The sequence below is a fragment of the Felis catus genome, chromosome B4, assembly GCF_018350175.1.
Source record: "Felis catus isolate Fca126 chromosome B4, F.catus_Fca126_mat1.0, whole genome shotgun sequence".
In the NCBI taxonomy this organism is placed as follows: Eukaryota; Metazoa; Chordata; class Mammalia; order Carnivora; family Felidae; genus Felis; species Felis catus.
This window is the reverse complement of record NC_058374.1, coordinates 107,199,771-107,217,315: the sequence shown is the minus strand read 5'-3', so window position 1 is coordinate 107,217,315 and position 17,545 is coordinate 107,199,771. Positions and strand designations below refer to the sequence as shown.

At 35.0% G+C, this 17,545-nt stretch overlaps 1 long non-coding RNA gene across 4 annotated transcripts in view; it reads right to left on the bottom strand.

The window, feature by feature from the left end:
• Positions 1 to 6,860: 6,860 nt before the first annotated feature.
• The window catches only part of LOC109501696, a 529,863-nt gene continuing 519,178 nt past the window's right edge, over positions 6,861 to 17,545 (bottom strand). For all 4 annotated transcript variants that reach the window (XR_006600911.1, XR_006600912.1, XR_002744133.2 and 1 more), the window contains 2 exons: positions 10,204 to 10,367; positions 6,861 to 7,947 (listed from right to left, as the gene is read on the bottom strand). This is a non-coding gene — a long non-coding RNA (uncharacterized LOC109501696). The remainder of the gene's footprint in view (positions 7,948 to 10,203; positions 10,368 to 17,545) is intronic.

Here is a 17,545-nt window from a genome sequence, read left to right as displayed (position 1 = left end):
TACCCTAGATGCCATGGAGAACATAGATGAAAAAGACTTACAGATCATATGATACATAAGTGGAAAGACATATGCACATGATTTTTAACTCAGGACAATAGGACTTAAGTATTACATCTAACAGAGGTCAAATATGAGCTATGGGGATTGCAAGATATGAGAATTTTTCTTAGAGGTAATAAGTATGTTGAGATGGACTTTAGACGAGGGGAAGAAAATAATTCCTGCCAAATGAACCAATTTGGTCAAAGGTAAAGAAGTGAAGAAATGTATGACAGACTTCTGGTATAGTAATACCAGTAATAACCAATCAAATATAAATCAGGCACTGCCCTAAGCAGATTCTATGTGTTAACGTAGTTCTAATCCATATCAACTTTTTAGACACTCATCTTAGTTATCTATGGAAGACAACTGACCTATTTAAAATTATTTCCAGTATATCAGGTTTTCTGATGTTTATGATGCTGAAGGGAAGAGAGAATTCTATGAGGCGTAATGAAGGATAAGTTTTGAAAAGACAAACACAAAAAGTCATATTATAGACCATTTAAATATCCTTTTATAATGCATACTTTAATTCTCTAGCATCATTCCCTGTGCACTGCTTTAGATTTTACTCCATGATCCTAGTATATTGAACATCTTCCAATTCCTCAAATGACCCTTTTTACTTTTAGCTCTGGATGTTTAGAACTGTTGTTTCCTTTACCCAGAACACTGTCTTCCCACAGACACCAACATATTTCTTCGTCATCAATCTAGTCTCAACTTAGATGTCAATTTCTCTGGGAAGCTCTTCCCAGTATTCCCTCTCACTTGGTGACCTATAAAATATAGCTTGGCCCTGAGCTAGCATAGCTTTCTCCAATCTCCTTTCATGGAAATGACTACGTTTTTGCTGCAATTACATGGTAAATAGTTTCCTCCCTGAACTTAAAAATCCCTGAGGACAGAGACCTGGTCCAATTTATCCATTATGGTAGCCCCTGTGTAAATGCACTTATGTATTAGTAGACCCTGAATACATATTTCTGAATAAAGACCTTTTGTTTTTTGTATAACAATTTGTAATGTGTAATTATAAAAATGGCTTTTGAGATAGTGATATGTACAGACCTATGTTATGGAAGGATAACTTTTTTGGGGTGGAGAAAGGACTTGAGTTGGCAAAAATACAAAATAGAGGGGGAGTGTATTGTATGAGAGCAGGGGCATTTAAAAAATTAGACATGTGGAAAAAGTGTGTTTGAGTAGCAGTGCTAGGGACTATATTGGGCATTTTTATTTGTTGCTTTTGTGCCCAGAACCCATTTATCTTTATTTTGGTTGTTATACTTAATTTTTCTTTTGACAAACACTTTTCAGGGATATGCATACATGTGACCAAAGGTCAATGAAAATTTACCATCTGAATTTATTCATCTGTTAATAGTCACCATCCTTAATCTATCAGTAGAGATGGCTTAATGATATTTTCCCAAACAGGCTAAAGCTGAATGAAGGGACAGAGAAGCCTGATGCCCTTCTGACATTATTTAATTCTTGGAACCAGCACTATCTAAAATCAAAAACCGCCTTTTAATTTACTTATTATATGAGTTACTAAATATCCTTTTCTTTTTTGCTTAAAATAATGTGAGTTGGATTTTTCTTACTTGTAATCAGTAAACATCTGCTTAAAGTGAACTAAAGATGGTACAGAGAAAATTTCCCTGAGGTAGAGAGAAATGACAATCTCGTCTCTAAAATAAGAAGGAAAACATGAATGACAATAAGTTTTGAAAACCCATGTATCATTTATATTTTGCTTAGTAATGCTTAGCATAATGAAATATAATTATAATATACTACTTTAATGGAATTTATCAAAAGTAATTTATTTTTAAAATATATGGCATGTTAATTTCATATCAAATTTTTTTACATTAGAACGCTGAATTTCCTAGGTATCTCAAAACTGACTCTTTCCTACCATTGCTTGACCCACTTACATTTTTATCAGTTCAATGATATTTTTATCTCAACATTAACTCTTTATTTATACATTACTTTATTACATCTTAACAATTGCGTTAAATTATATGTTGTAGTCTACAGTTGCAATACCTGGATAACCTATGTAAATTGTTGAACTTATTTGTTTACCTCAGCTGAACATTGCTAATTTTAGTTTCCCTTTTGGTATAATGCTGTACACGCCCATTTAAAAAATGTGTACATGTATACTCTCTTAACCCCATATTTAGAGACGAGGATTGTCACAAATAATAAAGTCATTTCTTAAATAAATGTATTCTTCTTAATTTTAAACTCCCTTTAAATTTTACTACAAACAAATGGGCATTTTTTCTTGATCAAAATAAATCAACAGTATATCTATATCATTTTCCATTTATGAAGATGTAGAAAATCCTCCACTGAGCTCTCTCAAGCTGTGAGGAAGTGATGATACTCACACTGTGATGAGATAATATGCAGAAATATTACATACAAAAATTAAGATTTTAACTTTCCCCAGAAAGTAAATCTGAAAATGTTTCTCCTGATGTGCTTTTAGCAATACATTTTTAGAGTTGAACTAGTTCAAAATAATTAGCATTTATAAGTCATTTTGATTACATTTTTTTCTCTGAAAATGATTTTGTTTATTAATATTGTTACATAAGAGGTATGAACCATGTAAACTATAAGCATAATATTGTGAAGCATAGAAATGTAACTATTACTCATGAGCTACCTAGTCAATCTAAGAACTAAAAATTTACAGGAATTTGAGTCTACTAATCTGTCCCTCTCATAATCCTTTCCTCTATCTTCTCTATCTCAGAGATACAGATGATTTTCCCAACTGATTTTTCCTAAAAAAAAATAGTGAAATTTATAATTTTTATTATAGTACTTCTTAGAACAAATTGTTGCTGGTGGAAAGAAAAAGCGCTCAGTGAATTCATCTTTAATAAAAATACACCTTGAATAATTTTTATTTGCCAGCACACAACATTTTTTAGACAATAGGAAATCCAGGGTTCATGTTTCCCCACATATTGAATTCAACTCTGGATTTTATAATAGCACAATAAGAAAACAGTGATTTCCTGTTGAATTTGAGAAATCTCATAAATAGCAAAATCTGAGCTATAGGAACATTTATTACTTTTCTAACTTATGTTGCTTATGGCTGTTCTTTGGCAAATTCAACAGGCATCCAATTCCTAGTTTAGTGCAAATAACATTTCCTCCCAAATTATAAAAATTTCTGAATATAAACTGATTGAATTTAAATGTAGTCTTAGATTTTTAACCTAACAATATGTTCTGTTATGGCTGCCAAACTAACTCAAAGGAACCATTCTGATTGGCAGTAAAGAGTTCAAATGCCATGAATCTAAGAAGAAATCTGCAAAATGTATAAAACTTGAAAATAACATGGAGTTCTTTGGCTCTGATTTTCACTTTAGGATTATTCATGTCATTCTCTTGAAGTTTGTGAAGAATCTGATAGCTCTTTGAGCATGTCTTTATTATTTTCTAGTTATGTGGATTATGAAAAATCCTGTGTTGATTACTCCCAAGGCACCAAGGAATAAGCTTATTCAATTACATAATAACATCATTAATTCAGTTGACAAATATTTTATTTAAAAAGTATTTATTGAGACCATACTCTGTACCAGGCTCTATTCCAGGCTCTGGTAATCCAGCAGTGACTAAGACAAATTTTGTGCCCTATAGCATCAACAAATCAAAATGACCTTTATTTTTAAAATTCAGTATTAAAACAGCAATGTAAATTCCAAATAGAAAATATCATTTTTCTTTCAAATTTTCATTTGAAGGATTGGTATTTTCCAAACAAAGTCTAAAATTAACACTATTAAAGGCCAGTGATTACTTGGAATCATTAAGTCATTTATTGAGCAATGTATTTGAGAAGAAGCCCTGGCTTCAAGGATATTTAAGAAATAATTTTAAGGCAGAACCTGTCCAACTCAAGATTTGTGAATTAATACAGGCTTCATTTTGAAAACGTGAGTCTTTATTAAACTAATTTGAGATCCTGAATAGGAAATAATATTAATCAACTGATATATTAATATCGTAACTTTATTTTCTTGTCTATGTGGTAGAATTATATTTCCTTCTAGATTTGAGATTAAGGGGAATCTTATTTTCTACACATATTTAAAGGACTTATAACTATAGTCTGTGGAACTCTATTGAAGAGAAGTAGATTTTAATATCTACTTCTACTTCATATTCTTGTTATTATAATTTTTATGAATTCCCATAGAGGCAAATGCGTATTATCATCCAGTTATGTTTGTGACTCTACTTCTCATTGGAATGGTGGTTGTCTAATTAGAAAGATCCTTACTATGTTACTGGACAACACTTCTACATTGTTTAAAATGATAAGAAGTGTACAGAATCCAATGGGCTATTGAAGTTTAATTTTTTGATGCAAAACCCATTGTCCAAGTACTGATAAAATGTGGTCAAAGTGGACAAAACATAATTTTTTTTTCTGTTAGGAAACAGTATGTATTGTTGTGTAGTAGTGTAGTATGTATTGTTGTGTAGTAGTGTAGTTCACACAAAAACAGATATATTAGTTGTTATCACATAATTCCTGCATTTTGTTGGTTAATAAGGATTAAAAAAACTTATTACAAAATAAAAAGAATGTGTATATATCAGAGATTCAACTGGTCATAATCCTTTACCTCTCTTTATATTTCTACCCTTTGTCATGTGAGTTTAGAGTCCTCATAAAATAGGCAGATCTTTTTCAAAACAATGAGTTGAGCTGACCTTGGAGATTGCTGGACCAAAGAATTCTATGAACATCAGTGCCATGTAGTGGATTCCCACTCTGTATCTCAAAGGCTGTATGTGTGTTTCTGTTGACTGTGTTGTGTTTCTACCATCACCACTGGAGAATATGGCCAGGCTAGCCTGCTGCAGGATGAGAGACATGTGGAGCAGAGCTAACGCACCTTAGTGACCCCAGCAGATTTCAAGAACTACCTAACATAGGAAAACATGAAGGGCCCATCTGAGGTCAACAGCACTGCATAACCAATGACTGCAGATGAGTGAGAAATACACATATTGTAGTATTCCACAGGAGCTTTGTGGCCATTTGTTATGTATGATTATTGTGGTCTAAGATGACCAGTTAAAAAAATATTTAAAATAGTTTCAAGATCTATCTTACATTTTTTGAGAATTAAAATGTGAACAAATTAATTTGTTGCACAGTGTTCATATCTTTCAGGTTCTGACTTCTAAGAACTTCAAATTGTTAGTTCCATTTTTATAATATATCTCAAAGAGTTGCATTTGAATAACTTATCAATAACTCATTAGAAAAAGGCAAAACAAATTATGATGAGAAAAAGGTAAATAAAAATCTATAACAATTTATAAAATATTTTCTATGACCATAATTTCCTATGTTTGAAAAAAATAAATGCTTTCACTGAAACTCAGAACAATCAATCCTTAGTTTACATTTATTTTACTAAAATGTTAATAGGTTCAGGTTTTTTTTTTTTTTTTAAGTAAGCTGTACACCCAGAGTGGGGCTTAAACTCACAACCAGGAGATCAAGAGTCGTGTGCTGTATAGACTGAAACAGCCAGGTGCCCAGTTAAGGCACTTTTAATAAGGCTTTTTTTGTTGTTAGAAGAAACCTGGTTCTAGTATGTAATTTTTTATAGACCTTCTTCCAAAATTAAAAAATCACAAGTGCATCTATCATGAAAATTAATTAAATTTATCCTACAACATGGGGCACATGGGTGGCTCAATTGGTTAAGCGTCTGACTCTTGATTTCAGTTCACTTCATCATCTCATGGTTCATGAATTCAAGCCCTGCTTTGGACTCTGTGCTGACAGTGCTAGCCTGCTCAGGATTCTCTATCTCCTTCTCTCTCTTCTCCCTTGGTGGTACATGTGCACATGATCTCTATCTCTCTCTCCAAATAAATAAACTTAAAAAAATTACTTCATCAATATGTAAGTAGAAGTATAATTACAGAGATATTTAAATGATAGAAAAATTACATAAAATATATGGCATAAAATTAAATTAATTATATGGACCAATATTTATGAGGGTTCCATATCTTCACTTCTCTTAAACTTTGGATCTAGCCCTGTCAATTTAATACTAAACATGTAATTACTAAACATGTCCTTATATATTTCAAAAAATTATTCACAATCAACCTTTTGGAGGTCCTTCCATCAAACCCTAAACCACAAATTGATGACAGGCTTAATCAGTGTTAATGCCTATAATTTTTACAGTCGTGCAAATAGATGCATACTTTCATTTAGTTCAACTGATTGCAGAAATAACATTATCCCATCAAAAAACGTAGTAATAAGTTTCAAAGCTCACTGGAGAAATTGTCCTCTGTCTAATTCAAATTCTTTTCCAGGCCATTATTTCTGTGATGTGCTCAAGGGTTGGTGTTAGCTTGGTAATGAAAGCAGTAGATGAAAAAAATGTTTACTTTCAAAGATCTACTAGGAAAAACTATTTTCTCTTTATATCTCCCTCCTTTCCATTTATCTTACTCTTTAACTTTGGGCTGTGACATGTTTTTGTTTTTTTCTCTCTCTCTCTCTTTTTAAATTAATGTTTATTTATTTATTTTTGAGAGAGAGAGAGAGAGAGAGAGAGAGAGAGAGGGAGAGATAGAGAGCACGAGTTGGGGTGGGGCAAAGAAAGAGGGAAACAAAGATTCCAAAGCAGGCTCCAGGCTCTGAACTGGTAGCACAGAGCCCAACGTGGGGCTCAAACTCTCGAACCCACAAGATCATGACCTGAGCCAAAGTCGGATGGCTTAACTGACTGAGCCACAGGTGCCACTGTTTTCTCTCTTTTAAAAATAACTCTTAGGGGATGCAGAAGGCTGCCTTCAGATGTTGACATTAAAAAGAATCCACACACAATAAACACAGTATCATTCAAATGACTAGTGTCTAGTTTTTAAATTAATGATTTCCATGCCAGAGCAGACCCACGACATTGCTTGCCTTGCTTTAATAAAATTGAACCAGAAATAAAAAAAGTTCGCTCTAATAGTTTCATCATGAACTTGATTTTGTAAATGTCATTTGATGTTGTTAGAGCCTCAGGATTCCCTGCCCCCCATCTATAAAATGCAGTTGTTATAATCTCTGTACCCAAATACCTGTCACAACAATGCAAACTATTCAAATCAGCTCAGTAACCATGTGCAACCATGTGTAAGGTTTAGGCCCTACATAAATGAAAAGACCTTACCTTCATTTTGAGGATTTTGCAGTCTCTTATTAGAGGCAGACATTGAAATATATAATATATTGGTAAGTGCATTGTTATGTTCAAGGTACAAAAAATAAAGTAATTGCTCTGTATTTAGGCAATCTGAGTCTTCCATAAAATGAGTGGCTGATTGTACCCCCAAATCTGTCACAAGTTCCAGTCTCCCTTGCCGCTATGAGTGGCAGGGTTAGCAACAGTGACTTGTGCAGTTTCTCCTCTTGAGCAAAAGACTTCATCTCTTTTTCCCTCTTGCTAAAAATCAGATGATTTGCATCTCAGCTTGGACCATGTGGCAGAGTCTGATGTCTAGTGAATGGCAGAGTCTGATGTCTAATGAATGGCAAAGCAAATAAATGAAGGAAGGAACCTGGATCCCTGGATGACTTCATGGAGCACAGTGGCCTCACCCGCATAGGCTAGCTGGAGAGTTACAGAAGAAATGCACTTATTTGTGTCTCTTTGCTTTAATCACCATTGCTTACCCTTCACCTCAATTGCTACAACATTGGAACTAGGTTTCACATTACCAGATGGCAGAGGATGAGCAGAGTAGTTGGAATTGAGGCTGAGAAGGTAGTAAGAAACCAGGTCTTTAAGAGGCTTAAATTTCACTGCAAATATTCTGAAGATAAATAAGATCAAAGAAAACATATAATTTGACTATGAAAGAAAAGTATGTTGTTAATTTTTGATTGTCATTTGCTTAAAATAGCATAAAGATGTCCATTAGAGAGGGCAAGTAATACTTCAGATGCTAACTGGATCACAGCATCAAGATGTTTTCAAAGGACCCAGATGGGCTGGGACACTCCATCTAGTCAATTGCCACAGAAAACATTAATATTTCAGGTTGACATGCTGTAGCTGAACCTACAAGTCCTGTCCAATATCTTTCAGTACTGTGAAAGGAACTAGGTATCCATGGATAATGTGGCAACTAGTATACTTTTTGCCTGCACTAGTAATTCCAATATCTTAACTGGATTCAAAACTTGTGACATTCAGTCCCGTGAAGCTCTCTGACTTTTAGCACCCAGTAACTGCCAGTGTATGGCTCTTCAGTGGGTGGATCAATCAGTTCCAGTTATCAGTCAGACAGTAAGAATTTGTACAACTTAGCTCAAGTGAGATCAGACATAAACTTTTCCTCTTACATGTTTTACATCTCCTCCTACACCATCAATTTTCTTTACTCTTTCCTCTGCAAATGATAACAAACAAACAAACAAACAAACAAAGGCAGGTGGTATTCCTAACTTACAGATGTATAGGTCTGTTTACAGCAAAATGTTTTCCTTTCTCCTTCCAATCTGCCAATTTCTTTTTGCACTTATATCTAGAAACTTAAATATTACTTTCTAGAGTAGGGTGACCAACCATTCTAATTTGCCTAGGATGAAAGGTTTTCTCCAGATGCATGGTTTTCAGTGCTAAAACTAGGAAAGTTCTAGAGAAAATGAGAGGAAATGCTCACCGTATTCTAAGAGGAGACAGAGAAAGACAGAGAGATCTATGAGATGGATTGAGAGCCATTAACATTGGGACATTTAGATTTCTAATAATCTCATTTTAAGCATATTTTAGTTATGAAGCCTTTGTTTACCCTACTATTCTTAGCTTTGTGCATTGGGGATGGGTCTCTGAAAAATTACTTTTCTCCTTTATCATTTCTTCTGTCACTAGAGAGACCTGGAGGGAGGGGGACTTTGGAAACAGGAAGAAGAGAGAAGGACTTTCTCTTTCCTATTTATTGCTGTCCCTCTCAGCATAGCACAAGCAATGGTGTTTCATTTGGGCAACAAACAGGTTTTCTGACACTCAGCATGAACCTCAACATGCCCTCTCCCGGTTTCCACAGAAGCTAGCCAATGCTACCTCCTCAACAATTTTAGACCCAACTCCCTAGCACCCTTGTAAGCTCTTGAGTCTGCATCAGCCCCTCCTCAGAGGTGCGAGGGTTACTTCTTCTAGACCCTCCCCCAAACTTCTAGATTCTGATAATCCTGCTTCCTGTCTGGCAGCTGCTTCCTACTGTTAAACTACCATGTTGTTCCCTCAGTCTTCCTTTTTGCCTTTTCAGCCCTCAAATCACTATATAAAATTCTGTTTAAATATGTAGTGTTATTTCCATTTATGTGCCCAAACCTTGACTGATGCAAGCAGTAATTTAAAGTTAAAATTTAAAACTCTTATAAGAAATTAAGAAATATTATTAAAACATTCTGTAGCCAAAAAATAAATTCCAAAGTTATCAAACAATTAGCTTGTAGCTAAGATTGTTTGCTATATCAGGTTTCTTCCAAATATGATTGATTTTCTACTAAATAACTACCCAAACTAGGTCCTAATTAAGACAAGTCCAATCATACCCCTTTAAAATTTCACAAGATATTTGAACAAGGAACAAAAATAAATATATGAAAATCCTTTTATTTGACTAATATAAATTGAATTTGCTTATTTCTTAGAAAATATAAGAACATACTTGCAGAACTTTTATTCTCTTTATAAAAAGGAACAATTTCTCTAGAGTACATTTACATTTTATAGCTTGCTCTTTACTGTATATATATATATACAGGAAACAAAAATAGAAAAAATCATATAAGGCATTACTTAGTTTACAAATCATAATCCCTATTTCTCTCTATTAAAAAATGTATATATTTATATATTCATATGATAATATTTTAACCTTAAAAAATAAGCATATCTAAATGATTAATTGCTAACCTAGAGGGCTTACTACTCTAGGCACAGTTGTAAACCCTTTAATTATAAATTAATTTATAATTTAATTACTCTTCTGAGGTGGGATTATTATTATTTTCATCTTACAAATAAGGAAATGGTGGCATAGAGAGGTTGCATGACTTACCAGTTCACATAGGCAAACTGAGGCAGCCTAGTTCTGATCAATGGACTCTCTAAACCATCCCACGATGCTACTTCTCATCCAAGTGCATACCATGAGAAATAGTCTATGTCTGGCCATAAGGAAGAAAATTACCCCAAACACTCATCATTTTGAGGAACAGTAGTCTAAGGAAGCAAGAACAAACACAACAAAATCATATTATCTTTTGTAAGAAGTAGACAGATTTTGTTTTAACTTAACATTGCTTTTTATGCAACAGAAATATTTTTATTTCCTGTCTCTACCTGCATTGTTCTGCAGAAGAAAATAAATTCCACTAACTGGAGTGTAGATTTGCCCATGAATCTAGTATATATTACAGCTTGAAATTAAAGAGATATCTCTGTGTAATTTTTCCAGTGAATGACTTCAACTCATTAGGCAAGCAGAAATTCTTGTGAGAACTGTTTTTCAAGAAAAATATTTTTTATTTGTTTCCATTACCAATAAAATGAGCATATACCAAAAATATAAATTCCTTGGTAAGAGTCATATAGCCTACTACATCCTTAAGATCTATTCTAGTATATATTAGATAATAGGTTTTAGATTGGGAAACAGAAAGGAAAAGACTCTGATTTTATTAAAGAATTAAAGTATATTTCATTAATAAGAGTCATTAGCATTTATTCGTTACACTAACATTCATAGTCTATTACAAGTTGTAAATGAAAAACTCAGTTTTCCAATGCCTGTGTAGGGAAGAATCCAGCTCTTCCCTACTATATCTCTCTTCCCTGCGTGTCTTCTTTACTGTTGCATGAAACACTGCACTTCTGACACTTCTGGTTACCAAATGTGTGGAGGTTTTTGTGCACACCAACAAGCAATTTTCTGTGATGCCAGCAGGGTCTACAAGTTAAGAACAAGTCCCATAAGATTGCTCCCTTCCCCTGCCACTCAAATTATCACCTGTGCTTCTGACCAACTGGCTATAGATTGGAGGTTCCAATGACTATCTCCTTGGGTTCAATCAATTTACTAAAGCAGCTCACAGAACTCAAGAAAATACTTATATTTACTTGTTTATTAAAGGGTAAATTAGAAGATTGGAAAGAAGATTAGAAATCAGAAGATTGGAAATTTTCTACCCCTTGACCTCCAGAAAGGGAGTAGAGGGAGTTAATAACCAATGGCCCATAATTAATCAATTGCACCTATATAATGAAACCTCCATAAAAACTCTACTCAAAGGGGTTCAGAGAGCTTCTGAGGTGATGAACACATCCATATTCTGGGAGGGTGACAGAAAAACACCTAAGAAGTTCTTACACTCAGGACCCTTTCAAATCTCACTCTGTATAACTCTTCATCTGTTTATTTTTTTCTTTTAAAATATTCTTTGTCATGGGGCACCTGGGTAGCTCAGTCGATTAAATGTTAAAGAATGCAGATAAACATCCAGATGGAAGAAATGCATGGGACACAGTGTAAGGGAAAGGGAGTGGAGTCTCCATGCCTTTTGGGGGCCTGCCATTCTCCCACCACCTCCATGTTTTCACCAACTTGTAAGCTCTCTGAACCTCATACTATTGGGATTTTATGAAAGCTTACTTATATAGGAATGATCACTTATTAGCTGCATTCCCAAGCTTTGTCCCCTCTTTGAAGAATGGGGTAGGGGCTTAGTAATTAAAACTTCTAATCATGGCTTGTTTTTTCTGGACCAAGGAGCCATCCAGAAACCTACCTACCATTGCCTTAATAGAACAACAACAACAAAAAAGTGCTTCTAGTGCTCTTATCACTTAAAAATGCACAAGGATTTTGGGAGTCCAGTGTCAGGGATGGGATCAAAGACAAATATTAGAACAAGTGATACTCCTAGTGTTCTTTTCACTTAGGAAATTATAAGGTTTTTAGGAGCTCTATGCCAGGAACTGGGGGTAGAGACCAATATGTATTTTTTTCTGTTATCTCACATAAGTATAAATCAGGATTTTTTTCTGAGCTTAATTTGCAAACTATCCGTCATAGTGAAATAAGGAAGAGGTGCCATGATCCACAGGAAAGTTATACCCAGAAAAGTTGGTATATACTAAGAACGTGAGGTGGTGTGGCACATAGGGTACAAGTAAAGAATTGTACATTCAGTTTGTTTCCCTTGTATTTGTGGCTATTCCACCAGAAATAGTGTGACAAGAGTAACTCATGGTTTCCTCCTCTGGAAATGATGCATGCATGAAGTACTTAAAGTCATTTATGTCACAAGTTCTTCTAAATGATGTTGGCTATTTTATTGTTATGGGTATCCAAGGCTAGTTAGAGATAAGAGAAGCAAGATGGAATTTTCCTACATTGTAACTTGAGAACATAGATATTCTGTAGAAAAGAAATAGATGATTAGAGACTGAGATTTGGTCAAAAGTCCCATTTTCCAGTCCCTCAGATCAGACTTCTGACTTTATATGTGCTATGATTAAAAGAGTTGTGGTATCTCATGAATAATTTGAGAAGCACTGTCAAATAGAACTTTCTGCAATGATGGAAATTCTCTATTTCCTCAGATGTGGCTGTTGAGCAACAGAGGGGAGGCTCGTGCCATTAAGAATCTGAATTTTTTAATTTGATTTCATCTTATTAATGTAAACTTAAATAGCCATGACTGGCTAGTGGCTACCTCACTGGAAACTTTCATTTTTGAAGGGCTTATTTGTGGGTAGAAAACACAAGTCACAATAGGAAATTTTGGGAGTACACTAACCTCAAACAAAATTTTATGTACTAAGTCTTCTGAATATGAATGCTGGTTTTAAGCAAAGAATAAACATGATAGGACAACAAAAGACCCAGAGATCTGAGTTATAGCCTCATGAAATCATAGGATGTAAGAGGCTTGAAAAACTATTTATATTGAATGTCTCATAAATATTTAAATACAAATTAAATCTTAGATATTGGTTAACTCATCTGAGGTCACCCAGGAACAGAACTGTAAAAAGACATCACTGGTTTGATTAAAATTTATATAAACAATAAGAAAAAGTAAATGCCAGCTGATAATCATAAGATACTATAAGCTACCTTATGAGGTAAGGTGAGATAAGCATTATTATTGTCTTCTTGTACAGAAAACTCAGAGAGGTTAAGTTAATGTTCCAAGATGTGCTATTGTGATATAATAAGAAATAAATATTTTGGTTTTCATCTCCAGCTCCTGGCCAGAGCTTCTAAAACCCTTATAAATTCCTAAGTGTTAAGAGCAATAGAAAAATCTTTTGTTATATATGGTGTTTGTTCCTGGTTCCTGAAACTGCTTTGGGTAGTTGAAATGAGTGTCTTTTATGCATTTAGGAGCTCTTTCAACCATATCTGAGTTTATGTTAATGAGGTGACTTTTGTGATTAGAAGATTGGAAATTTTGGCCTACCCCTTGACCTCCAGAAAGAGAGTAGAGGGAGTTAATAACCAATGGCCCATAATTAATCAATCATGCTTATATAATGAAGCCTCCATAAAAGTTCTACTCAAAGGGATTCAGAGAGCTCCTGATAGGATGAACACATCCATATTCTGGGAAGGTGACAGAAAAACAACTAAGAAGCTCTTACACTCAGGACCCTTTCAAACCTCACCCTGTATAACTCTTCATCTGTTTATTTCTTTCCTTTAAAATATCCTTTGTCATGGGGCACCTGGGTAGCTCAGTCAGTTAAGTGTCTGACTCTTGATTTTGGCTCAGGTCATGATCTCACAGTTTGTGGGACCTAGCCATGCAGGCATCAGGCTTTGCATTGAAAGTGTGGATCCTGCTTGGGATTCTCTCTCTGTTTCTCTGCTCATCCTGTGCTCACATGTGTACATGAGCTCTCTCTCTCTCAAAATGAATAAGTAAACTTAAAAACATCCTTTGTAATAAAGCCATAATAGTAAATAAACTGTTTTCTCTGGGTTCTATGAGATGTTTTAGCAAATTATCAAAACTTAGGAGAGGTTCATGGGAACTTCTTGATATGTAGCTGGTTGGATAGAAGTTGTGTATAAATTGGGGACACACTACTTGCTATTGACATCTACAGGGAAGCAGCCTTGTGGGACTGAGCCCTCAACTTGTGAGGTATGTGCTCCATCTGAGAAGATAGTATCAGAATTGAGTTAAGTTATAGGACACCCAGTCAGTGTCTGCCGAGAACTGGAAAATTGCTCAGTGTGGAAAATTGTACACATCTGGTGTCAGAAGTGTTGTGAATAGAAGTGAGTTTACTTTTATAAGGTTATGGAGATGATAAAACATGGAACTCATAAGAAAAGTCCAGTCTGACTCCAAAGTCTGTTTCTTTCACACTGTATGAACTTCTGTACGATTAGGGATAGAACACTTGGTTGGGCTCAACATGAAGTTGTCTCTATGGAACCACGGGCCACATTAGGTGGTTCACCAGAGATAAAGAACCCAACCACAAGGAGAGCTCAATGAGTTGCTGCATTCCAGAGGACAGAAAAAAATGTTATGTGTTCTGCCTCATAACAATAAGGAAAGGATCATCAATCACATTTAATTGAGTACATAAGTCATTTTAGCTTTTTAGAAATGCTCCTGAATTGAATAGAAACTAGTCATTTTCCAGGTGATCCAGAGTGCTTAATATCCCAAGATGCAGTATTCCCAAAGTGACAAAGATACTTATGTTTTAGCTATAGGAATATCTAGGAGTGATGTGCTGAACATGGCATATACTGGCCTACCAGACATGATTACTTAATTTCAGGAATTTTACAAGTTGTTTAAACCACATTGGTAGCTTGAAATTGGCAATGCTGGCAGAATTTACACCATGGAAAACAGCATATGTTACAGATAAACAGCCTCCCCAATCTATGAAAAGCCAATTGTTAAATATTTATCAGGATACCATTGTCCTTGACAGTCTGTGATTGATGATGACTTACCAAAGTCTAATAATCAACTTTTCTGATTTCATCCATCTCCTGCTCAAGCTGTTAATTTCATTCTATCCATACAACTTCTTTGATTCTGTAAATTCTCTTTCCTACTTCTCTATTCTGCCAACAACACTCCTACTTATCATTTGCCAGAAATGTTCCTCAGCTTTGTTAGTTCATGGTTTTTACTATCTTCTGTTATTTCTTCTAAATCTATAGTTAGTATCATGCAGTTTTTCATTTAATCCATTTGACTTGGTTTCATGCATGTTAATCTCCTTTTCCAACTAAATGGAAATTATCTTTGTTTTTACTTTGTATACCCAGCACCAAGCATAGGTTTCTGGGTCCTATTTAGTGCTTGACTAAGACATTTGAAATGTAGGGAATACCTGGAAAGACTCTGAAGATTTTTTGTTTGTTTTAATCAATTTTTATTTACTTTGACCTGTCAATATTTAACATTTCAATGTCTAACAGATATCTAGCGAGACTAGCTCTCTGCTTCCTTCTCTTCTGTATCCATTCTTGTGGAGAAAAACACACAAACATGCTAACTGGTCACTAAACCCATGGAGTACTTAAGGCTGCCTGTTTACTGTACTATTTTTCTCTTGTTCACTTCTCCTCTTCAATACATAATAGAAATCTCATAGTCAATGTGTCCAAGAAATAAGCTTCTAGTCTTCATCTTTAGAATTGAACCTCACAAAACCATCCCCATCAAAGTTAATAGTAACTTCATTGTATCAGACAGCTTTTTATGTGTAAACCCCCCCACCCTCCATTTTAGTAGCTAAAAACAGAAACCAATTATTCAGCTACTATGTACGTGGGTTGGCAGTTTGGGATGGAATCTGCTGGGTAATTATTCTAGTGCTCTCAGCTGGGCTCACTCATGCATTTGAGGTTAACTACCAGTCAGCTAGATTGGTTCTGTGTTGAGGAATTGACTGCTTATTATCAGAGACAACAAGGGTGATTGGGCTATGTGATTTTAATCATCTGGACTCATTTTGGACCTATTTGCATGGAGGCTCAGGGTTCCAGGTGAGCAAGAGGCTTAGTCCCAATCTGAAAGCACTTTTAAAGTCTTACATTCCATTGTTACATTGACTCAAACAAGTCATATGGCCAAGCACAGATTCTGCATAGGACTATTTAAGTAAATATCATTGTATTCAAAATATGTAGATAAAGGAATGTGAGAACACATTTTATCTATTGGTATAGTGAATCTATCTCATCAGTTCTTTATTGACTCAGGCAAAACAGTATCCCATATCTAATCAAGAAGGAAATTTGACAGATTTTACCTTTAAAATATACCTAGAACCCAACCATTTCTCTTTTTAAAAATTTTATTTCTTTAATTTGAGAGAGAGAGAGAGAGAGAGAGAGAGAAGCAGAGAGAGTGAGGGAGAGAGAGAATCCCCAGCAGCCTCCACACTGTCAGTGCCGAACCCAAGGCAGGGCTTGATCCCAGAAACTGTGAGATCATGATGTGAGCCATAAGTCAAATGATCAACTGACTGAACCACCCAGGTGCCCCCAACCATTTGTTACACACCAGCACTGCTTTGCCATTGTTTGGATCATTGTCATCTCTCACCTGGTTTGTTATATGTTCATAAGCAGTCTTCCTTCTCCTGCCTAACCCCAAGTCAATCTGTTCTCAACACTGCTGCTAGAATGATCCTTTATTTATTTATTCATTTAAAAATTTTTAAATGTTTGTTTATTTTTGAGAGAGAGAGACAGAGCACAAGTGGGGGAGAGGCAGAGAGAGAGAGGGAGACACAGAATCTGAAGCAGGCTCCAGGCTCTGAGCTGTCAGCACAGAGTTCGATTGGGGCTTGAACTCATGAACCACAAGATCATGATCTGAGCTGAAGTCAGATGCTCAACCAAATGAGTCACCAGGGCACCCCTAGAATGATCCTTTAAAATGCAAATCAACAACAAAACAAAAATAAATAAAAAATAAATAAAATGTATATCAGTGTAAATTATAAATTAGATCATGCTGCTTCTCAAAGCCCTCTGATGATTTTCTACTCATAGAAAAGCTCAATATGTTAAAAGGCCCACATTCCCTATAAATTCTCATGCACCGGTATCTCTGATCTCATTTCCTATCATATCTCCTCTAACTGCTTCAGCTCTAACTATACTGGTTCTTTGCTGTTTCTCAAACTCACTTGGTACGTTTGTATCAGGAATTTTTCACCTCATAGTCTCTGTCTCTGTATCACTCTGGCAGCCAGATCTCCACATTGTTCTTCTACATTTCTTTTCAGTTTTTCTATATCCTTCCCCTTGAGATTCTTCTTGATCACTCTATTTAAAACTACAGCCTCTGTCTAAATGTTCTCCTGGAAATTATCACCATCTAATTGCTATATATTTAACTTATTCT